Source organism: Lactuca serriola, chromosome 8 (assembly GCF_051521515.1).
Source record: "Lactuca serriola cultivar US96UC23 chromosome 8, Lser_US96UC23_V15, whole genome shotgun sequence".
NCBI classification, from domain to species: domain Eukaryota; kingdom Viridiplantae; phylum Streptophyta; class Magnoliopsida; order Asterales; family Asteraceae; genus Lactuca; species Lactuca serriola.
This window is the reverse complement of record NC_136415.1, coordinates 200,707,705-200,732,611: the sequence shown is the minus strand read 5'-3', so window position 1 is coordinate 200,732,611 and position 24,907 is coordinate 200,707,705. Positions and strand designations below refer to the sequence as shown.

The window sequence follows — 24,907 nt, the reverse complement described above, 5'->3', positions numbered from 1 at the left end:
AAAGAACACCCAAATCTGACTTCGTTTGAAGAAGTTATGATTTTCGAAGTTTCGGAATAGCAGTGTACAGCCCGAAATTCGAATATTAGATCGAGTGATTTTTAGCCGACACGACCTAAACAAGAATTGAAGATCTTGTTGAGAGTAGCGTAACGAGAAAAAGATGGGCAAAAACGGATGTCGGATGAAGAAGTTATGAGGATTTAACGGACCAATCGTGTCCCGGCTCGTTAATAATATAAAATTTAAAATCGAGCCAAAATTAGCCGATGGAGTCTAAACGAAAGTTGTAGAGTACATTCCCACCTTCGCGTGGATATAAAGAACGTCGAAAATGGAGGTCGTACGCAAAAGTTATGAATTTTTAAAGTTGGAAAGGGAACTTGCGAAACTGATGCATGAAGTGATGACGTGGCCGAACTCCCAGCCGTCGGATGATGACACCTGGTGCGAGGGTTACGCCCAGCGTAGCGAAGAGACGCCTAGCGTCTGGAGTACGCCCCGCGTGCGAAGCTGGGTAAGCGCAGCGTACTTGATCTGGTCCGGGTCCGAGAATGGGTGCGAGCCAGCTGGTGCGAAGTTGGCATCCTTATCCGAGAGAACGCGCCGTGTAGCCGAGGATTACGCCCCGCGTAGTCCGAGGCCTTGCAGCTATAAAAAGGGGGCGAGGGTCTCCGGGTTTTTCACACTTTTTCACACCATTTCCACTTCTCTCTCTAGTTTCTTTCTCTCTTTAGAGTTCCAAACCTCCCCTAAACCCTAGAAAAAACCCCTTAGCACCCTAAGGAAGCCCCGAGGCTCCCGGAGTCCCGAGAAAAAGGAGTTTTTCGGTTTCGAAATGCTGCTCCAATTAAGTTCCAGTTTTTGATAAAATTCGCTGTAAGTGTGCTACGCTTACGCAATTTTTAATATAGCTTTCAAATAATTATAGGAATGTTATTAGGTCCTTAAAATAATTATTTGGGCTATTATTATGAGTTATATTTTGCATTATTAACGCTTAATAATAGTCAAACTGATTAATGTGGCGCGGTTATCGTTAAACTAAACCCTAGTGATATCGGTACTAGGTTTTATCGAAGGAATATCGTTTTGAGAGTATCGAAGCGCTGTCCGAGTGCTGAGTCACCACCTACTCAAGTGAGTGCATAGTTACTTTCAGCTTACACATAGATATGAAGTATTTTATATAAATTACATGTTGTGTGTGTATATTATATGTATACTTGCTATCTATGTTGGATGAACGTTTTATACATGTTTTTAATGATTTAAACTGTATATGTATTTTATATCTACAAAATGTGTTGGGTAAAACATGGGTAGATGTATTAGTTTCTGTGTGATAAAATGAAATAATGAGATGCCTCGTTATAGATGTTCTTGATGATCTAGTCATCTAGCGGAGTATAGATGACGACCACGGACTATTCTAGACAGTCCAGTGGAACACTAACAGGCTCGCAACCTGTAGGTGTTTATTCGAACTATGTGTTTAACCGAACTGTGTGTTTATTCAAACTGTGTGAACTGTGTGCTCACCAGATATACTCCATCCCAATGATAGTCCTTTGACTAGGTCCCTTGTGTTAGATGTTTTAGGGACGTAATGTGAGGATAACGGGAATGGGTTATTGGGTTGATTGTTTGATGTTTAAAAATAATAATTATATTATTGTGGGTTGAAAACCCTATGTGCTCACCAGGTTTCCCAACCTGACCCACTCAGTTTATTTATATCACAGGTGTTGATATGAAGTCACAATATACTGACATATTTAAAGAGATGTAGATCACTAGTGTAAATAATTGTAAGTTCTGTTTATGCTTATGTTTATGTATTAACGATGACATCCCAAACGTTTTAAAATGAAATAAATACGTTTCTTCGAAAATGTTTTAATAACGTATTTACCATGTTTTTCTGGGAACAAATTCCGCAACATTTTTATAAAATGAAGTACTCTGATTTTTATAAAGCATAAACAAAATCGGTCTTTTCTGGCCGTGAATTTGGGGATGTCACAGTGGAGAATCTAATAAACATCAGTTATTCAGATGACCCTTCATCTGCAATCCATGTTACAAGGAAAAGACATGTAGATCGCAATAAGAAACACTCAGACATAAATGTTTTCCAGTGTTTTGTTTTTGGACCAAAAGAGTCTGGAAAGTCTTCATTGTTGAATTCTTTTGTTGGAAGGTTTTTACACTTCATCTAAAATCTATAATTATTTTCAAATTTCAATGCTTTTCTTTCAATTTCTTTTTCTGAAAATCTTTTTCAAATGGTAGGCCATTTGTTGAAGTTTATACACCAACCATTCAGGAACGATATGCAGTTAATGTTTTTGATCAGCTTGATGTAAGTTCATCAACTTTTGATGGTATGTGTGTGAATAATGAATGTATATATATATATATATATATATATATATATATATATATATATACTCTTTTATGATTTTATCCACAAGAAAAGATAAAATTTTGTTCATCAAGTGAGAAATAAACAGAATCTTAGTTTACTTTGTTTTGCATATGTAACAAAGAAAACCTTGATTTTGCGAGAGATACCTGTAGATGCAAGAAGTTGTTATTGAATAAGGATGGTTTGGCAGCATGTGACATAGCTGTTTTTGTCAATACAAAGGTATTAGTAAAGTCGGAAAAAACGTTTGATAATGACGGAATCTACACATCAAACGTTGTGTACAAAGAAGTGTTATGTGATTAACAAGGTACAATCAACAACTTATTATTTTACAATTTCTTCATATATGTATCTTAGATGCTCATTTGATGTTTAATGCAGGGCTAGCACATGAAGCAACATGATTGCAGATTGATGTAGTTTATACATTGGACATGTTATAAATGTACAAAACTACATGATTGTAGATTTTTGTTATTCATAGGTTGTAAAATCAAGTATGAACTATTACATGAATTATTTGAGATGTAGACTCAACTTTTGTTATGCACCTAGCAAGAAACTATCTGTTGAAATGAACCATTCGATGCAAAATAGTCTACCAAATGGCCGCAATGAATAGCTCACGTCTAAAAGAAACGAATCATCACATTAAAACTATCTTCCGAAAGAAACTTTTTGCCGTCCGGCGCTTAGCGCGGGTAAACGGCTAGTTTGTCTATAAGTAAATTAAAGCTTTCTCATATTGTTCACATTTTCTCATTAAAATAAATCATCCTTGTTGCAAAATATATAACAAGAAAAACAATATACAAAAAATACATATGTTTTATCTATTGACCTCAAATCCTTCAATTCTTGTAAACAATAATCCTTTTGATATTTGAACAACACTTAATAATATGTAACAAAAATACATTTTAAAAACAAGGTAATATTAGGAATCCAAAAGAAGCCACACTTTGTAGCAAGGATTGTACACTGTTGGTCATGGTGTAACGGACTCCGATGGCATAACATCAATCAAATCCACTTTTATCTATTGTTGTTATAATATAACTACTATGGATGTTGATTTATTTCTTACATTCATGTCTAGCATTATATCTAGATTCTCTCTTGTTAGCATGACGTGTATGACATGTTGGTTCAGTTTGTTTTTTGGCTGCTTTGGACCATGTTAATTTCGTGGTATTTATGGTTTGATTTCTATTTCTCCTCACCATTTGAATTGATCAAGTGTCTAGCCTTAATGATATTTAAGGAGTCTGATTTCCTTTTCTTAGGCCTAATTGTCATGGGGTTGAAATCTAAGTCGGATATTATTTTATTGTAAAACAAACGCCGGATGATTTTTCCTACTTTCAGTTTTGTAGCCATTTAAACTTTCCAGTTTTGTAGTCAGTTGACTAGTTCCTGGATAAGTTGGAAATGGAGATGAAGTTTTTTTAGATTGAATTCTTGTAAGTGATGTTCTCTATTATGTTGGAGGTTAACGGAATGATCATTAATTGCAAGTCTTTTCAAGTATTTGGTCATGTGTTAATGACAATTTTATAAAATGATACATCTTAATTATGAAGGATGAAAAGTTTTTATTACAAACTCAACCGTTACAAATCAAGAAATAAATGGTCCTGTTATAAAGGAATGGGAAAATACATGTTTGGTTCGTAATTAGAAAGTTAATGTTTGTATAGTCTTTAAGGAATCTCATTCCATTAAAACAAGTCTTTTTTAACTTTCACATTATACAGTTTTGTAAACTTCCAGATTCAGTCCTTCAAGATCAGAGCATTATCACTTTCAGCTTCCTCTTTTTATCTTTGTTTTGACAATCAGCCACATCAACTACCCTTGCTTGAATTTTAGTCCTTACAACAAAGCAAAAAACAATATCAAAAATTCATAATTAATGACGTGCCCCATTTCTATTCAAATACAAGATTGTAATCATGTTATTATTAGTTTTATCAGTTAAGCTTTTGGTACATTTAGGGTTCTCAAATACATGCTCTAATTTTTATTTTAAATCTAATAGCTCATTTAGTCCAAACTCTGATAACACTCGAATTCACACCCACTTTTTTGGTCCTGCGCCTGGAAAGAGGGCTGATATCAGAAGATGCCCTGCTATTCTGAATGATCGAGAGAAATATCTAAGATTGAGACAGAAAGTGTAGGAGGCTGAAAAGGCAGGAGTGTCAAAATCATTAAAAAGTTCTGTGATTAGTAAAAAACTGAATTCTTCATCTTCATCCTCCAAGAAACCAATCGAAAGATCTTTTGGTATAATGGAGAGAAATCTTGTTGATTTGAAAATTATGAGGGGATTATGTGCTAATGGAATTCCTTTTAATGTTTTAAGGAATCCACATTTTTGTGAGATGGTGAATGCAATCACGAGGGCACCAGAAGGTTACAAACCTCCTTCAAGTGAGAAAGCTAGAACAACTTTACTGGATGAATGTGTACGAGACGTTGAAAAGGAACTCACACCGTTTAAGGACACATGGTATTCACAAGGGGTGTCTATTGTCTCTGATGGTTGGTCCAATGTCAAGCATGAACCGCTCATCAATGTGCTTGTTGTAAACAGGAGGGGGCGATGTTTATGTATTCTAATGACTTTTCTGGGGTGGAAAAAACAGGAGATGTGATCGCAAAGTTTGTGACAACCGTCAAATTTCGGTCAAGTCAAAGTCAGTTAAAGTCAGCAAGTCAAACCGTTTGACTCAATTTCCCCGTGAGTACAAAAATTCACACTATGAAACTTCTACATAAACTTCTATTCTAATGAGAAATCATAAAACAAAAAGTGCGAACATCTAGATCTCCTTAACCTAAAACTGTAGTACGTGGCGAGCCAAACCGATAAAACAATGTTGCATACTCATCGGGAGTGTGTAAGATCCTTAAACAAGGCTTAACAGGGTTTACGAACCATGCATTGCGATGCCGGACACTCACAGTTGTCACACATGGAACCTCTCCCACTCGTTTTCACTCTATCTCTCTCTATGTCAAATCTCTCCCAAATCTCTCCAAGTATGTGAAATCTCTCCCAAAATATCTCTTTGTATGAGAAATCTCTCCAAGAATGTCAAATCTCTCCCAAATCTCTCCAAGTATGTGAAATCTCTCTCAAATATCTCTCTGTATTAGAAATCTCTCCAAGAATGTCAAATCTCTCCCAAATCCCTCTAAGTATGTGAAAACTCTCTCAAATATCTCTTTGTATGAGAAATCTCTCCAAGTATGTGAAATCTCTCCCAAAATATCTCTTTGTATGAGAAATCTCTCCAAGAATGTCAAATCTCTCCCAAATCTCTCCAAGTATGTGAAATCTCTCTCAAATATCTCTCTGTATTAGAAATCTCTCCAAGAATGTCAAATCTCTCCCAAATCTCTCCAAGTATGTGAAATCTCTCTCAAATATCTCTCTGTATTAGAAATCTCTCCAAGAATGTCAAATCTCTCCCAAATCCCTCTAAGTATGTGAAAACTCTCTCAAATATCTCTTTGTATGAGAAATCTCTCCAAGAATGTCAAATCTCTCCCAAATCTCTCCAAGTGTGAGAAATCTCTCCCAAATCTCTCTCAAATAGTTCCCGTAACTTTTTAGAATCATTCGGGTCATTCTGGCCTTTAACCGGGTCAAAAACGGCTTAAAACGGGGTAAAAACGAGAAAACGGGACCTTAGGAACCGAAACCCTTCTTAAGGAGCCGAAGCTCCTTAAGGCCGAGACCTAGGACCGAACAGAGCCTCTGTTGGCCAAAACAAGAGAACCGAATCACTATAGCAGAGACCGAGCCTCGGTCTCTGTTCGCTTCTCACTCTCTGTTCGCGTCCCACTCTCTGTTCACTTCTCACTCTCTGTTCGCGTCCCACTCTCTGCTCCGCTTCTCACTCTCTGCTCCGCTTCTCACTCTCTGTTCTCTTCTCACTCTCTGTCTCGCGCGCCTCTCTGTCCCCTCCCACCTCTCGGTTCCTACCCTCTCCCTTCTCCCCTCTCGGTTCCTTCCCTCCTTCTCCTCTCCTCTCGGTTCTGCCTCCCTCTCTCTCTCGGTTCAGCATCAGGAGGCCGAGCCTCGGCCAGAAATTCGCATATTTGTCATTTTTAGCCCATTTTTGATATTTTTAACATTTTAAGCCCGTTTTTCGTGATTTTAAAGCGGGATTTTCTCCAGAAATTATATTTTAACATAATAAACTCTAAATATTCATAATTTAAACATATTTTGATGAAAATCGTTATTTAAATAATAAAAAAATCAAATGGGTGAATTATTAAAGGTGGAGTGTTGACTTTGCCTTATCCAATGTCACAAGCAACCACCCCACACCCACTCTTTGACTAACCACACCTCCCCACCTTACCTAGGTCACATCAATGTCATTTCCACTCAATTTACACTCATTCCCACGTTTTTAGAGCTGGAACAAACATCCTCTCTCCTCATTTTCTCTCATTTGCCCTCATTTCACTAAGTATCAAACACCACTTTCTCTCAAACTTTTCCCACTCCAAACTCGAGATTCAAGGCTGATCTTCACGTGTTCTTCCACTCTTAGTAAGTATAATTCATCCTCCTTATGATTATTTCACTTCATTCTACTCAAATCATGAATATCTTACACAAACTCCATCATATTAGCGTTAGAGCTTCGAATCTTCAAGTGATTCTTCAAGTGTTCTTGGGTTGAACACTTATCTACTGAAATCACTCAAGGTGAGTTCATACACCTACATTTTCATGTTTTCTCAAGTTTTCAGGGGGGGGGATACAAGTTAAAACACTAAGAACATAACTAAATTTTTCTAACAGCCTTCATCAGAAAAGTTCAACTCCATTCACGGACTGTTTTGGGCATCTTAAACATTTTTGTTTTCAAAACTGTACAAGGTGCAAATAGTTCAAGTTTTTAGCTTTAAAATGGCTACTTGCACATCTCCATACGATTTTTCTACAATTTATGGTGATTTTTACAAAACTGCCTATCATTTCAAACAACAATCCGGACCAGTCTGTGATTTTGGACTTTTTCACCCAAGTTGGAGGTCATTAAAAATTGTGATAAACATTATGAGTAAACTAGACACATTTTGTGAACTCTCAGAATTTACGGATCTAGTTTTCGACTTCGTATGATTTTTCTATGATTTTTACAAAAACAGGGCAGAATGGCTAAAGTTAGCCAACAGCATGTAAACATCATAACACTTTGTATTATGTTGAGCAAAGTGTATAATCATAAGTTCTAATATTTGAATGTGTTTCCTTATTAGTTTATCATTATGAACTGAAACTAAGACATTCATATTAAATATTATTCATTCATTTTGGAACACGTATTATTTAACTATAAAAAGTATAGTTTGAACATATTTATAACACTAATACATTTCCATAAAAGGGTTCATACATATTATATACATTTTAGATAAACTATAATAGGTATAGTTTATGATACATCACTCTACGCACTCGTACAAGAAGGGTACATTCATACAAGAAAGATTTCTATTCACACACATTTCACGTAAACTTGTTATCCTATATTGTGAGTTTCTCTATTTCTCTCTCTCTCTCTCTCTCTCTCTCTCTCTCTCTCTCTCTCTCCCCGTACGTCCGAGTGCGGGATATAATTCCTGGTAGTTATAATCAGAATCTCCTTGAGGGAGAACGTGATACTTGTATATAGATCTATATTGGGTTTGACACCCCACACCTTGCTGCTAGCTACAGTTGGACCTGCAGGTCTACGGGTGACAAATGTCATTTTATTTTTCGCGACACTGAGAACGTCGTGGCAGGTTCACATAGTCATAGTATGATTATAGCGACTCACATAGGGATATAACAATCCATAAGTTTACGGGATTTTATTTTCAAAACCTAAATGAGTTTTATGTCGATTTAAAATCACTTTTTATCTCTATGAGTACAGATATTACTGTACACTTTTGGTTTTGGTAGTTACGACTACACATCATTTGAAACCACATTGATACTTTTAAGTATGGTCAATACTTGTTACTCTCGGTCCACTAATTTAGGACTATATATATATCAAGTATTAACGAACATGAGAACATACAGAAATTTCATTTTATTCAAATGCGTCCATGTCCATTTAAGTACATAATATTTTCTATTAATAAGAAAAGTTACTTATACATTTTGGTCTTCAGTCATAAGACTACATTACGCAGGTTTAAAGAAAATATCGGATTTTCTGGATACATATTCTAACGCTTTTACAAGGAAAACGATTTACTTTTCCAACGAAATCTCTTATGAACTCACCAACCTTTGTGTTGACACTTTTCAAAACTACTTGTATTCTCAGGAATTCAGTGAGAACAGGAAATCAACAACGTTTTGAGGATGGGACGATAAATCGTCAAACAGTTCATTTTGTATTATAATGTAATTGATGTGAATCATGTAAACATGTGCTTTGATGTAACGTTTTCAATTATATTTGTGTTGGTTGTATTTACTTTGAGCACTATTATACTCATTGTTGTGATACTCTACATGAAGTCCTCCACCCCCGGACGTTTCCGCCATCCTTGGTTTGGGGGTGTGACAAAGTTTTTGCAAGGGGCTATTGATGCAGTTGGATCAAGAAATGTTTTTCAAGTTGTCACCGACAACGCCGCAAATTGTAAAGCCGCTGGAAGAGAAATTGAGAAGGTAAATAAACATATCTTATGGTCTCCATGTTGTGTTCACACCCTCAACTTAATTTTTAAAGACCTTTGTAACACTGAATTTTTCAAACAAAATTTTCGATTTTATAAAAGCATAATTCCATCAATATTCCTAAAAACAACCCCTTTTTAATTGTTCAACAATACATTACAAAATCCCAAGATCAAAATGTCAAGCTCCAAACGTGTGTGTACGGATCAAGCCGGCGCCTTCCCACGGTCGTCACTAGTACCTGAAACAAATAACATCAACACTGTAAGCACAAGGCTTAGTGAGTTTCCCAAAATACTACATATAACACATATTAGCCACTCGAGGCTATAACCCTGTGGGTCCGTGCACCCAACTCTGTGAACCCTCAGGTTCTAACTCTGTGAACCTTCCGGTTCTAGCTCTGTAAACATGCACAGCATCAAACACATAAAAGTAATGCAGTACAACACATAACATACATAGCATACAAATACTCTATCACATAACTCTGGTTACCTACTCAAGGTAAAGTATAGTGAGAAGACTCACCTCGTGTGTCTCGGTAAACCGTAACCCTGAAATTGCTAAACACTCGATCTGCCGAACTGAAGTCCCCCTATAGCACAATATATCTCTAATTAACACTTTCCCAACTAGGGTTAACCATACCATAACAGGACAATCTAGGTCAATGCTGGTCAACGGTCAACTTGACCGGACTCGGCGAGTGCACTATAGCGACTCGGCGAGTCTGAGCGAAATCACCAATTTCCCTGAAACTCTTTCTTGACACGTCGAGCATCCCTTCCCAACTCGACGAGCTCCACCTGGCACGAGTTGTGGGGCCACCACGACTCAACTCGCCGAGTCTCAAGAACGACTCGGCGAGTCCGGTTTGACTCGGTCCACCTGTCCATCCTGACTCCCCCTTGACCCACTGGGTTCACTCATCCCAACTCGGCGAGGCCACTCGCTGAGTGGTCGTGCAACATTCAAGCTACTCGCCGAGTCTGTTCTTCGGACTCGGCGAGTCCATGCCATGCACTGACTCAATCTTGCTCTAAAGGCCAGATCCAGTCCACTAATCCATAGATCCAGTCCCCCCATGCTTATTTAGCACGTAAAGTCCCAGTCTTGATGCATGAATAACCTCTACATGATCACAAATGATGATTTTGACTCTATTACCTCAACACAAGGCCAAGGACTCCATTTTTACCCATAAAGCTTGATGAGTGAGGCCCTCTGGACCTCTATGGATCCAGATCCATGGTCTCAACTCAAAGAGGGAACAAAAGGGCACCAAATCACCCCATAAATGATCATATTTAACCCTAACTTGCATCAAGTTCACCAAACAGGAAATGGTCCGAAAATATTACCTCTAGAGTGATGATCCAAGCTCCAAATCCACGAAATGGCAACCTCCTTTGCCTCCTTTTGCCTAGAGCCTCCTTCTTCTTGCTAAACAACACTCACAAGGTCAAGATTTGCTCTCAATCCTTCACCAAACGCTCAAGAACTCTAGGGACACACTCTGGGGGTTGGATGAGCGCAAATGACGGCCATAAGGCCCCTTAAATAGGCCACAAACCCGGGGATTTAGGGTTCCTTAACACAGCGCAGACTCGCCGAGTCCATACCCTGGACTCGCCGAGTCCAAGTGCGCACCTTCGCTCAATCCCGCGTCCCTACTCGGCGAGTCTGAGCCCTGACTCGCCGAGTCCCTCTTACAAATCAACACAATTAGACTTACATTATACCTGGTAAAAATTCGGATGTTACAACCTTGCACAAGAATTTTACTGGTTGATGGATACATATAAAAAAGGAAAAAGAGTTGTCAAATATTTTCTTAATCATTCTCAAGTCTTGGCTATGTTTAGGGAAAACTCCAATTTGGAGTTGTTAAGAGTGGCGAAGACTAGATTTGCTTCACATTTTGTTTTGATAAAAAGATTAGTGGACTGTCGGGAGGCTCTAGCTACTATAATCTCACTTAACTCATGGAGGGATTGGGTTAAACAAGGTGACGAGAACACCAAGAGAGTCGGAATTAGTGTGGTTGAAAACCAGAAGAAGTGATGAATTTTGGGAAGCTGCTGATAGTATTATTGCCATAACAAAACCAATTTTTTTAATGATAAAATGTTGTGATGGTGATGGTCCCAAAATAGGAGAAATATACGAGAAAATGGACAATAGGCTAGGAGAGATTAAAGACGTGATGCAAGATAACCAATATGCTTCTTATTACTCTAAGGTTGAGAGTATTGTTTTAGCAAGATGGGAAAAAATGACCATTCCTTTACATTGTCTAGGATTTGCATTGAATCCACGATTTTATAATAAACACTATCTGCAACAGTTAGCCCCAGGTGGAATACCACGAAAAGCTCCAAATTTTGACAAAGAAGTTGTAGTAGGTGTGATGAAAGCCTTTGAAAGAATTGCTGAAAATGAAGATGAAGAACGTGTTTTGCGAGAACAGTTTACAACTTTTCATATGAAGAAAGGACTATATTCCATGGCAGCAGCACAAATGGATGCGGTGACAATGGAACCAATTGACGGGTGGTCAAGTTATGGTTCAAAAACCCTAGAACTGGCAGATGTTGCTAAAAAGGTACTATCACAGCCTGTAAGTAGCTCTTCAGCAGAGCGAAATTGGAGTACTTATTCATATATTCACAATGTGAAGAGAACCCGTCTCAACTGTAAGACTGCAGATAAATTAGTTTTTATTCATTCAAATATTCGGCTTCAATCTCGTTTCTCTGAAGAGTACAAATCAGGCCCGCACAAAAAGTGGGACATTGATCCTGATAACACAAACTTGGCAGGTTCGTGTACAAGATTGGAACATATGCAGTGGGAAAATTTAGTTTAAGAGTTTGTTGAAAAAGAGAATGGAAAAAGACAGAGGAGAGAGTAATTTTGAATGGTTATGTGATTCAATTATTTTGAACTTTTTGAAGTTTTTTGTCTAATGGGTTATGTATTAAAGAATTTTTATTGAATATTAAATATTTTATTATTAATATCAATATAATTTTGTTTGAATTTAGAATCTTGGACTTATGATTTTTTTTATATGGTACATCAGTGGTACATCGTACCCAATCGAACCGAAATGAACCTACCCCCTTCGTACCGGATTTTGGGGACCTAGCGAACTGCGAACCGCGAACCCGTTCCCGTACCGGAGTGAACCTCGTTCCATGTGACTATGTCAATTACACTAAATCACTCAAGAAAACCCCAATTTCAACATCTAAAGACGAAATTACTTCAACAAACTTCATGCTTGATTATTAACTGTTACCAGACAATTCAGGCATATATATTAACAGTGATTCAATTATCTTGCCTCCAAAACAAATACATTGATTCTATCTACATCCATAAACAACGAATCATGTCATTTGTTATGAGCAAGTTGCTATGGGTGAAAACTACGAGGGAAGCCATTAATCGTACCTGGTAAGTCGAACAAACACCATGGTTTTCCTTTGAACGATTTAGGGCCAAAAAGAACTGCAAAATCGGTCAAACGAATTAGGGCAAAAAAAAATTTGGACCATTTCTCGATTTTTGCGTGTCATCCTTGAGCAGGGGCCATGCTAATCTTCTCTGTATCGTTCCAATTTTATCGGATGGGACGAATTATAGTCGAAGGCGGAGCTTGATAAACTCAGACGCTTACGTTCCAGCCACGAATGTGGGAGGCCATAGAATTGTTTCAATCAGACGATAATTTAACTATTTCGTTGTAAGCCCTATAATCCCTAAATTTGACTGTCCTCTTTTAGTTTTACATCTCAAAGTGAAGATGGTGATCAGTCAAGGACAAAATAAACCGGGTTTGAACTTTTACGTGGTGGTGCTCTTCTAGATTTCAAAAATATTTATTGTATTCAATACCAAAAGACTTAAAACAATGATAATTTTTATTTTTATTTTTAATAACAAATGTGTTAATCTGGGCTCTCGGTAAAGGTATGAATTAGGATGACAGAGAGGGTGAGTTTCATTTGGGATGTATATGTTTAAATTTTCATAAATAAATAAATAAACCTTTATGTTATTATACTTTGCCGATGAATTATTATTTTTGGCCAAATTTAGTCATTAAATTTATTTCATGCACCGTGGATCCATAAAGTTTCAAATTATCTACTAACTAAAGAAGGAACCCTTCGTCATACTAATATGTTTCAATGTTTTAAAGGGAGTTTTTAACCAAATAGGTGTTTTAAAAAAACTTATTTACCTAATAGGTATAGTTTTAAGAGAAAATGACAAAAATAACCATTTACACTAATTACATTACAAAAATAACCAAGAAAAACCGAAGTTGCAAAAATAACCATGAGTTTCGCAGATGGAATAGTCCCATCTGTGAAATGGGCTTTCCATCTACGAATGTACAAGCAGCTAAAGCACAACTGTGCTTTAGCTGCTTGTACATTTGCAGGTGGTTTATTTATTTTTTTTATTTTTTTTCTCTATATATATTGAAATTGTACGATAAAATCGTAGATGGAATAGCCCCATCTACGATTTACTCTGATTCCATCTGTGAAATTGCGGTTATTTTTTTTTAATTTTTTAATTTTTTTTATTTATAAGTTTAACTATGAAATCAATTGGTAATTGGTTTGTAACTCGGTTATATCTAAACGTACATCACCAACATCGCTTTGTCCGTTGACCATCTTTGACATTTGTTCCTAAATGGATTAAAAAGGAAAAAAGAACCAATAGAACAAAAAATCACAAACACCACACCAAATGAATTTATAAATTTCCTGTGATGATGTTTATCCCACTCAGGCACTTACCTCACCCACTTTACACACATATTATCCCACTGATTGGTATTCGATACTAATAAACCCAAATTTTTGGTGAAATTAATTACATTAGGTGGTATTAATGCAAGAGCATAAATTAGAATTTTGGAAAAAAAAAGGTGAACGAAAATTATTTAGAATGACTTACCCGATGCTTGGAGAAAAAGAGGAGGGTGGTGCCACTAAGATCATCACAGCATCGGTCGCCGTATCGTATGTTGCAGGTTCTCCATGACCTACTGATCACCGAAAACCAATAAATTGTTGAGAGCTTTGAGCGGTTTTCGTTGGTTTTATTATAGTTATGGGCAAGAAGATGGTAGCACATGTATCCACAAGGAAGAAGTAAGGTGATGCCGGTGGTGGAGGAGTATGATGGTGCAGGAGATCAGTGGGTAGAAGAAATAAAGAAGAATCATAAAATCAAGTTTTCTAAGGAATAAGAATTGGGTGATGACCTGTAACGATGGTGATGAAGAAAAAGAGGGTGATATCTAGGGTTTTAAACATGATTTTTTTTTTATCATAATTAGATATACTAAGTTTACCATTGTACCCTTTTTAAATTTATTTAATGATTTATTATTTCCTGAATTCTCATTGGTGCATACATGCACACAATAGTTGCTGGAAATATTTGAACCTAGCTTATATATATATATATATATATATATATATATATATAATATTATAGAATTTGTATAAACCATGTGTGACATCATCCGGGGTCATTCTAATCTTTTTTGTATCGTTTCAGTTTTACCGGATGTCACTGAAGGGACAAACAATACTTGAAGGCGAAGCAATATAAACCCAACAACTTTCGTTGGAGCCACGGATGTGGGACGCCATAGCATTGCTTCAATCAAACAATACTTCTTTATTTGTTTATAAACGCTCATTTTTAGTGTCGTCTTGGTTCTACATCAAAGTTGAACACATTGAAGCGATATCAATCCTCGAATACATTCTAGATAGAACGGACCTGGTATGAAACAATGACTATTTTGATTTCCAAATAAAAATAGGTAAATTGTTGTTCTGGATTTTAATAAAAATCACCATATGAAAATCATTATAAATTTATCTATTAAAACAAAACAAAATGCTATTTTTTTAACAAACTGATATATGATGTTACAATTGCGATCACCCGAAAAGGACCAATATATCGGGCCCCCAACTTGTCCATCTTCCTGAATTGGATCACTCCTTTCCAAGGAGAGACCTTCAGGAGTACAAAATCGCCGACCTGGAACTCGAGCTCGGACCGGCGCCTGTCCGCATAACTCTTCTGACGAATCTGGGCGGTCAATAACCTCTGCCTGACCTGCTGTATCTACTCAGTCATCTGAAGCACGATCTCGGTACTACCCATAACACGCTGCCTGACCTCTCCCCAGCAAATGGGGGTCCGACACCTTCTCCCATACTACAGCTCAAAGGGTGGCATACCAATGCTCGAATGATGGCTGTTGTTGTAAGAAAACTCTTCCAAGGGCAAATACGTGTCCCAACTCCCACCGAAATCCAACACACATGCCCGGAGCATATCCTCAAGCGTCTGAATCGTCCGCTCGCTCTGTCCGTCAGTCTGGGGGTGGTATGCGGTACTAAAATGCAGCCTAGTACCCAACTCCTCATGAAATTTCTTCCAGAATCTGGAAGTGAAACGCACATATCTGTCTGAGACAATCAAGATCGGCACCCCATGCCGTGATACCACCTCCCTCACGTACATCTCGTCCAACTTCTCTGCGGAAGAGCTCTCGCTGATAGCAAGGAAGTGGACGCTCTTTGTCAACCTGTCCACAATCACCCAAATTGCATCGACTCCCTTAGCAGTCCTTGGCAATTTGGTGATAAAATTCATGGTAGTCTACTCCCACTTCCATTCGGGAACCTCCAACGGCTGCAACTTACCATGCGGTCTCTCGTGCTCGGCCTTAACCCTACGACAGGTCAAGCACCTCTCAACAAACCACGTGACATCTCTCTTCATACAGGGCCACCAATACTCTCTCTTCAGATCTAAATACATCTTAGTGGCCCCAGGATGGATCGAAAACTTCGATCGATGAGCCTCTTCCATCAAATTGGTACGCGTCCCGCCCACAAACGGTACCCAAATACGACCCTGAAATGTCATAAGCCCCCAACTGTCGGTAACGAACTCTGATACCATCCCGACAACTCTCTCTCTCTTCTGGTTCTTTGATCTCATGGACTCGGCCTGTGCCCCACGAATGGTATCCAACACCGGAGCCATCACGGTCAATCGCAAACATACATCTCGCAATGGGGCGCTCTCCGCCCTGTGGCTCAGTGCATTGGCTACAACATTAGCCTTGCCCGGGTGGTACAGGATCTCACAATCATAAGTCTTAACCACGTCCAACCACCTCCTCTGACGCATGTTTAGGTTAGGGTGATCCATCAAATACTTCAAGCTCTTATGGTCCGTGTATATCGTACACCGAACCCCATACAGATAGTGACGCCAAATCTTGAGTGCGAACACCACTGCCCCCAACTCTAGATCTTGGGTGGGATACCTCGTCTCATGAGGCTTCAGCTGCCTCGATGCGTATGCTATCACATGCCCTCTCTGCATTAGCACCGCTCCCAACCCCAAGATCGATGCATCACAATACACCACAAAGTCCTCCATTCCTTCCGGGAGGCCTAACACCGGGGCTTCGCATAACCTTTGGCGAAGTGTCTCAAAGGAGGCCTGTTGCTCGGGGCCCCATGAAAAAGAGACACCCTTCTGGGTCAACCTGGTGAGTGGCACTGCGATCTTGGAGAAATCCCTGGTAAATCTCCGATAATAGCCTGCCAATCCTAAGAAACTCCTGATCTCGGAGGGTGACCTCGGCACCTCCCAACTCATCACTACCTCAACTTTGGCAGGGTCAACCAATATCCCTTTCTGGTTAACGAGGTGCCCTAGGAAGTGGACCCTCGCAACCAGAAATCACACTTGGAGAATTTGGCATAAAGCCTCTCCGATCTCAGAACTCCGAGGATCTCCCTCAAATGCTCCTCATGCTGCTCTCTGGATCTCGAATACACCAAAATGTCGTCGATGAATACAATCACCGACCGATCCAACATCGGCCTGAACACTCTGTTCATGAGGTCCATGAACACCGTCGGGGCATTGGTGAGCCCGAAAGGCATCACCACAAACTCATAATGCCCATAACGCGTCCTGAACGCTGTCTTCTGGATGTCCTCATCTCACACCCTTACCTGATGGTATCCAGACCTCAAATCGATCTCGGAGAACCAAGATGCTCCCTGCAACTGATCGAACAAATCGTCGATCCTCGGCAACAGGTAACGGTTCTTGACCGTCAGCTTGTTCAACTTCCGGTAATCAATGCACATCCAGTGTGAACCATCCTTTTTCTTGACAAAGAGGATAGGCGCTCCCCACAGCGAGTTGCTCGGCCAAATAAACCCCTTTCCCAGCAGCTCCTGAAGCTGCGAGGATAACTGTTGCATCTCTGGAGGTGCAAGGCGATAAGGCACCTTGGCGATAGGCGCGGCCCCCGGAACCAAATCGATACTGAACTCCACTTGCCTTACGGGAGGCACACCCGGAAACTCCTCTGGAAATACGTTCGGGAACTCACGCACTATCGGGACCTCCTTAACTGACCTTGGCCTCTCTGAATCAACCCGTGTATCCATCACATACGCCATAAAGCCCTTACAACCCTGGTGTAGACACTGCCTCACTCTCGCAGCCGAACAAAATGCTGACCCAGAACGCGTACCCTCACCATACACCGTAAGAACTCCCCCACTAGGGTCTCGAATGGTCACCAGTTGTTGCTCGCAGTCGATAACCGCTCCGAATCTACTCAACCAGTCCATGCCCACAATGACACAGACATCACCCATCGCTATAGGAATCAAATCAATCGGGAACTCAACACCGAAAATGTCGAACACGCACCCTCGGATCACCTCTTTGGCATATATCACCCTCTCGTCAGCTATGGAAACCCTCAGAGGTCGAGTCAACGCCTCACGACTAACACTAATATGCTGACTAAAACCCAAAGATACAAAAGACCGACTCGCACCCGAGTCAAATAACACCAAGGCAGGTACAGAACTCACAAGAAAAGTACCTACGCATAACATAATATAAGCACGAAATCTCAACATCAAAATAAATATATGAAAGAATACATACCAGCCACGACATCGGGCGCTGCGCGGACCTCCTCCGCGGTCAACTAGAAGGCTCTCCCTCGTACCCTCGATGCCTCGGCCTTTACTGGCCGATTCACGGTAGCTCTGATGGCGGCAGGGGCAGATCCACGAGGTGCTCCCTGTGCTGATCCTCGCAACTGCGAACACTTTGCCTTCCGGTGTCCGGTCTGGTTGCAGTGAAAACATACTGCAAACCCCTTGGGACAGTCCTTGGCCATATGCTACTCCTTGCCACATTTGTAGCAAGACCCTGCTCTGCACACCCCGTCGTGGCTCTTTTCGCACTTTCCACAAGTGCAGCCCCTCTGGCTCCCTGATCTCGAATCGGCGGGCTTGGCCTGCTTGGCTACCGGCTGAGACTGCACCGATCGCCGATCCCTCCCCTGAGACTCAGCCTCCTCCCTAGCCTGAGTCTCAAGCTCTATCTCCCTCTTCCGGGCATTCGCTTGAAGCTCGACAAATGTCCGGTACGTTGATTTCGCCACGAACTCGTGTATTTCCCTCCTCATAATGCTCAAATATCGACTCATACGTGCCTGCTCGGAGGACACGTGCTCTGGGCAGAACATCGCCCGCTCATGAAACATCCTCGTAATCACTGTAACAGACTCAGTACCCTGCTTGAGGTTCAAAAACTCCTGTGCCAAACGCTCCCTCTCCACCTGGGGAACGTACTCATCTCGGAACATGGCAGTGAACCTCTCCCAGGTCACTACCGCAAGCTCAGCAGGCATATAGTGCGTCGTCACAAACTTCCACCAGTCCTTCGCTCCCAAGCAAAGCTGGTTCAGCGCGAACCGGACTCTCAAATGCTCAGAATATGAGCAAGCAAAGAAACACCCTCTATGTCTGAAATCCATCTCATCGCCGCAATCGGGTCCTGGGTCCCATCGAACTCCGGTGGTTTTGTGTTGCTGAACTCTCGGAACAGGAACGCATCACCACCCTGCGGCCTCGCCGCAACTATAGCTGCAGTGGCCGCAGCAACAACAGCCTCAGAAAGAGCGATGTACTTCTCATCAAATGTCTCTATCAACATGGTCTTGATAGACCCGAACATCTCTGGTATCTCTGCCCTGATGGCTGCAGCCACCTCCTCCTGGATGATCCTACGGATCTCCTCATCCCTCGTATCGCTGGTCCCTGGCGTGTGGCGAGTCCCAACCATGATCTCTCTCTCTGAAAATACAACATAAGAATAAATATCAGGGACTCGCTTGAGTATACTTACACTCGAATACTCCATCCTACTTGACCCTTGGTACTCCGAGGATTCTTACTTGGGCTGTGCACTGACCCGGTGTCTTCAGTAGTACGGGCCCAACACTACCGTCCAAACCGCATCAGCATTCACCCCAAGTCCTCTTCCCAGAGTCCCAAGTCCCAAGCACTCTACTCTCTGTAATCATATGATACTCGCAAGCAGATCTCTCACAACCTCCTTGCTGCTACCTGAACACTCTGAAATATTCATAGCAGCAAGACTCCTAGACTCAGGCATCACATATCAGGCCACTCTAGCCCTAATAAGAATACCTAGTCTACTCTAGCATGCATAACATAGCTCATCATATAATATATTAAATCATATCTTATAACACTTATAGTAATGGTAACTTGGGAAATCACCGTTCGGGCGCTGGCTGTTCGTACACACGACTCTGCTCTGTTTGTCTCGTAACTTCTTCGTTTGAAAACTTGTTTTATTACAAAAATTTCCTCAAATCCTCGGTTTGAGTTCAGATACGCCCGAAGGTGCACCCGAATCCCTCAAACCAAGGCTCTGATACCAAATTGTAACACCGAAAAAATTAAAACAATTTTTCGCATTTTCAAACACATTTTTACAAACTCCTTTATTCATAAAATGCCATAACATCATGTCTTTGTTTCACAAAATATCCCCGAAGATCAAAATACATAAATCCCATGTGTGTGTACGAATCAAGCTGGCGCCTTCCCGCGGTCATCACTGGTACCTGAAACACATAACACTAAACACTGTAAGCATAAGCTTAGTGAGTTCCCCAAAATACCACTCTAACACATAATAGCCACTCGAGGTTGTACTCTGTTGAACCTCTGGTCAATGTGACTCTGTGGGGCCCTCCAGTCCCAACTTTCTTTGGGCCCTCTGGCCCTAACTCTAGGGACCCGAAAGTCCCAACTCTGTAACTCTGAATCATGCATAACACATATCACAATAAATCACAACACATAAACAACATGCAAATACACTAGCATATATCTCTATAGTACTCTGTCACATAACTATGTTACCACACTAGGTAAAGTATAATGAGAAGACTCACCTCAGGCGTCTCGGTAAATCTCTGACTCGATGGAAAATATTGCCTAGTCTCCGCCTATTCACAAAATAAATACTCTTATAAATATAACTCTCGAGACTAGACTCAACCTGCCATTAGCACTCTCAGAAAGGTAAAAGACTATTTTACCCTCCCCTCTTGTCGCAAGGAATCTATTGACAACCAAACCCTAAAATCCAACAAAAGTCAATGGTCCCACTTTGACCCTACTCGCCGAGTGCACCCTAGTGACTCGGCGAGTTCTCATATGTCCTTTAACCCTTTGTCCTGCTTGACACGCCGAGTCCCTCCCTATACTCGACGAGCCATACCATCCAAGAATCGCGGGGACACCCTGACTCAACTCGTCGAGTCTCAAGAACAACTCGGCGAGTACCGTCTTGAACTCCAGTCCTCTAACTCCCTCCTGACTCACTGAGTCATCCCCCAACCCGGTGAGTCTACTTGCTGAACAATTTACATGAAACCCTAACCGTACTCGGCGAGTTCATGCCATGCACAAACTCTATTGACCTCCCGAGGTCAGATTTGTTTCCCCAAACCATAGATTTGGCCTCCCCAAGCATGAATGTCACGTAAAGTTCGAAACTTGATGCTTTTATAACCACAACAAGGCATCAAAAGAAGATTTGGTCCCAAGAATGACAACCTAAGTGCAATAACCCCAAGCTAACCCATAAAGCTCCAAGGGTTAGGGTCTCTGGACCTCTTTGAGTCCAGATCCAAGGCACAAACTCGAAGAGGGACCATTTGCTCCACATAATCACTCTCCAAAGGAGTTAGAAAACCCTAACTCTAAAGATCAACACTAAAACTGAAGGAGGTTCGAACTATTACCTCAAAATGAAGTCTCTGAACTCTAGATCTGCTTGAATCGCACCTCATCCTTGCTCTTGTCACCCTCTTCTTGATAAACCAAGGATACAAGGATCAAAAAGTGACTTCTTCTCTCTCACAGTGATTTAGCTCTCTTAGGGTTCTCTCAAGGGACTGGTAGCCGCAATGGGAGGCTATAAGTGCCCTTAAATAGGCTGCAAACCTAGGGAATTAGGGTTCCATTAAACAGCATGGACTCGCCGATTCCACTAATAGACTCGCCGAGTCCGGACGCGAACCCGGATGAACATCCGCGACTCTACTCGGCAAGTCTTGGCTCCAACTCGCCGAGTTACTCCACAAATTCCAAAATAAATAAATAAATATACTTGGAAATTCATGATGTTACACCTACAGTCCAGATCTGAGGTTCCAACTTCAAACCATGTTCAAATAACTCAATGACGCATGATGGATGGGAGAAAACCCTAAAAACTCCCAAAATGAGATCTAACCAAATATTTGGCCAAGATGAGAGCTTTTTACCTCCACACAGATGCTAATGAAAGAAGAACGCTAGATCCACAGCCCCTCCTTGATCAAATCCACATTGCTCTCCAAATCTTCTCCCAAAAATGCACAAGAATGCTCAATCTGGTTCTTCTCTCTCTCTTCACAACGAATGGGGTAGGTTTTGGGTTTCTCACAGGCTCTAAGATGACAAGGGTGGCGAAAAATAGGGCCTAAGGTCCTTTAAATAGGACCCAAACCCGAAGATTTAGGGTTTCCACACACAGCACCAACTCTTCGAGTTGGCCTCTCAACTCGCCGAGTTGGTCACTAAACCCACGTGGCCAAAACCCGCCTCTACTCGATGAGTTGGACATCCAACTAGTCGAGTTGCTCTATCATGAAGAATATAAACCACTTAAATATGATACCTGAAATTTCATTTTGTGACTAGTTCTTACACTCCTGAGCAGAGGGCCGCAATGACTTGGGAGCAGTTCTTAGAAATGTTCCATGCGAGGTATGTTCCTCTGGTAAAGAGGAAGAGACTGGCCTAGGAGTACCTGGATGAGACAGACGACTGAATCGGTGACGAAGATCACCAAGATATTCATTGAGAGGGCTTATTTCGATCCTGAGTTCCCTGCGTTGGAGCAAGCTCATATGACTCGGTATTTAGGCATGCTCATGACGGATATTCGACAGTTCGTTTCCATCCATTGCTATGGTTCTCTCATTGAGCTTCAGGATGCCGCAAGGAGGTGAGAGATTGAGATATAGACCTAGAAGAAGGAGCAATTTCTGGCTCCATATTAGTCCCAGCCTGCAGTGAAGAGGTTCGAGTCTGTTGGTCGGAGTTCGTGATCAGTTGGAGGGAGGTGTCAATCTTTTGTACGCCATAGGTGTGGCGATAAGGGTGATTTTGGAAGAGACTGTAGGCAGAGCGCGCGAGTTTGTTTTCATTGCGGCCAAAGGGCCATAACAGAGCTCGTTGTCCTTTTCTCATTTTTGGTGAGGTGTTGGATCCTACACCCCTAGCTTGGCAGTTACCCGACGGTCGTCATGGGATGGTCGGAGTCTCGGAGACCAAGAGTTGAGTTGATAGTTCTTCTACTTAGATATTGTGGTGGCGTTGGTATTCATTTGTAGTTTATGTTTGTGTTACAAAGCTTAGTTTTAATATTGGATGACCAGATAAATGGAATTATCTTATTTAGCTTTGTTTAAATTAATTTCTTATATGAATGGATTAATTATCCTTTCCCTCGATTGTATGCTAGTTAGAATTTGTTGAATGTGGTGTGGGTTCAGATTCTCATGTGTATGTAGATATCGATAGTTGGGATCGAGTAGTGGAGTTCAAGTTAGTTTCAGTATCTAAGGATTGGGAAGTTGTTAGACTCTAGCATATCTCAAGTGGGGGAGGATGGAACCTCGCAGCAGGAAGACCTTGTGCCAAGGTTCGATTCTCAGTTGAATTTCCCCAGGTTCAAGATATTCGCGCAATTGCTGAATCTTTCGGTTTCGTGATAAGGCAATTTTCAACTGTTGGATTTCCCTTCTAGTCGTATTAGTTTAGTTTTGGCATCATACGTAGGGTGTGCTTGTGCTTTAGACTCTAAGGTGTTAGGAGCCCAGGTTAAGGGTTGTGATGAGGGGTTCTTGTTTGATTGGGACTTGGAAGTCCGAGTCACGACCTAAAGATCTGGTAGGATCAATTAATTCTTGTTGAGCTTGAGTGTTGTTGTTGGTTACTGGATCGGGGGTAAGCCCGAGTGTTGTTATCGGTTAGTGGATCGTGGGTAAGCCAGTGTGTTGTTATTTGGTAATAGAGTAGGGTTGTTAGATTTGAGTAGGAGCCCGATCTAGTTGTATGTGATTGTTGGGTTCCTTTATGTTGGTGCATTTCATGCGGGGTTAGTATAGAGAACGTTGGCCGAGTAGACCTAGGACTAATTAAATCAGTGAATTTCGGTCAACATAATTGATAGAGAGGATGGTTTAGCCTTGTTTGCTGGATTTTTAAGGATTTATCAATGATGTGTCAGTGTGTGAGGTTGGCAACTATGATGTGGGATGAAGTTCTTATTTCAGGTATTGACGGGTGATAAAAAGTCGGGAGGCCTTGGTTGGGTTAGATTGGAAGTCATGTGTAACATGAGTGTTAGTAGGGAGACTCAGTTTCCTGAATGTTGTCCACGATTTCGGTACCTGAAGGTCCTGGACTGAAAAGTGAATTCTTTTCTTGCGAATTAACAATGATTGTAGGGAATTGTTTATCGTCAGGTTGCTTCTTTCTTCTAAGGACTATAGATATGTTACAGGAGTCGGGTTTGAAGGACCCTCAAAGGGTAATTTCTAGAATGGGAGCAAGAAGAGATTTCGAGGACGATATCAAATTTAAGTGGGGGAAAATTGTAACACCTCATTTTCCATGTCATATTGATTTAGTGTTTCAAGGAGTCAAGGCTTGGTTTTGGGGTAAATCCAAGGCTCACGATGTTAGCCATAAGGAGGTCACATCGTGAGAAATGATCAATTAAGATTCTGATTTAAACTGAGATCACGACGTGAGCAATAAGAGCTCACAACATGAGATACGATGCAACCCAAGCCCATGATCTTTTAGGGTTTCCTTTGTATTTAAACCCTATAAACCTCATTTTAAGGTTTCTAAACAGCCTCCTTCATCCTTAAACTCAATAAAACCCTGAACCTAGCCTCTTTTTGTGTTTCTTGACCTTTTGTTGGAGTTTTGGTGGATTGAAGAGGAAGAGATCACCATGGAAGCATGGTTTCAGCTTGGAAGTTTCATTTGCAACCTTGAGCTACATTTCTGGACCAATGTGAGTAACCAAGATCGAAGCTTTATGTTTCCTTCTTGCCAGATCTAAGGTTTTATGCATATTTATCCAATATCTTTAGAGCTAGAGTGTTGGGACTCCATAAAGTTGGCAACTTTATGGGTCCTTAGGGTCCCTTGATGCGTATATGTCATGGATCTGAAGTTTGGAGGATGTTTGAGTCCATGCAT

The 24,907-nt window shown here is 40.8% G+C and overlaps 1 protein-coding gene and 2 non-coding genes across 3 annotated transcripts in view; 1 reads left to right on the top strand and 2 right to left on the bottom strand.

Moving 5' to 3' along the window:
- Nucleotides 1-24,907, top strand: part of LOC145071091 (disease resistance protein At4g27190-like) — a 260,526-nt gene that overhangs the window by 153,113 nt on the left and 82,506 nt on the right. The gene's annotated exons all lie outside the window — the stretch shown is intronic.
- LOC145071853 (U6 spliceosomal RNA) lies at nucleotides 12,701-12,807 on the bottom strand. The gene has a single exon (XR_013690818.1). It is a non-coding gene; the product is annotated as a U6 spliceosomal RNA (small nuclear RNA).
- Nucleotides 14,672-14,769, bottom strand: LOC145071863 (U6 spliceosomal RNA). The gene has a single exon (XR_013690826.1). It is a non-coding gene; the product is annotated as a U6 spliceosomal RNA (small nuclear RNA).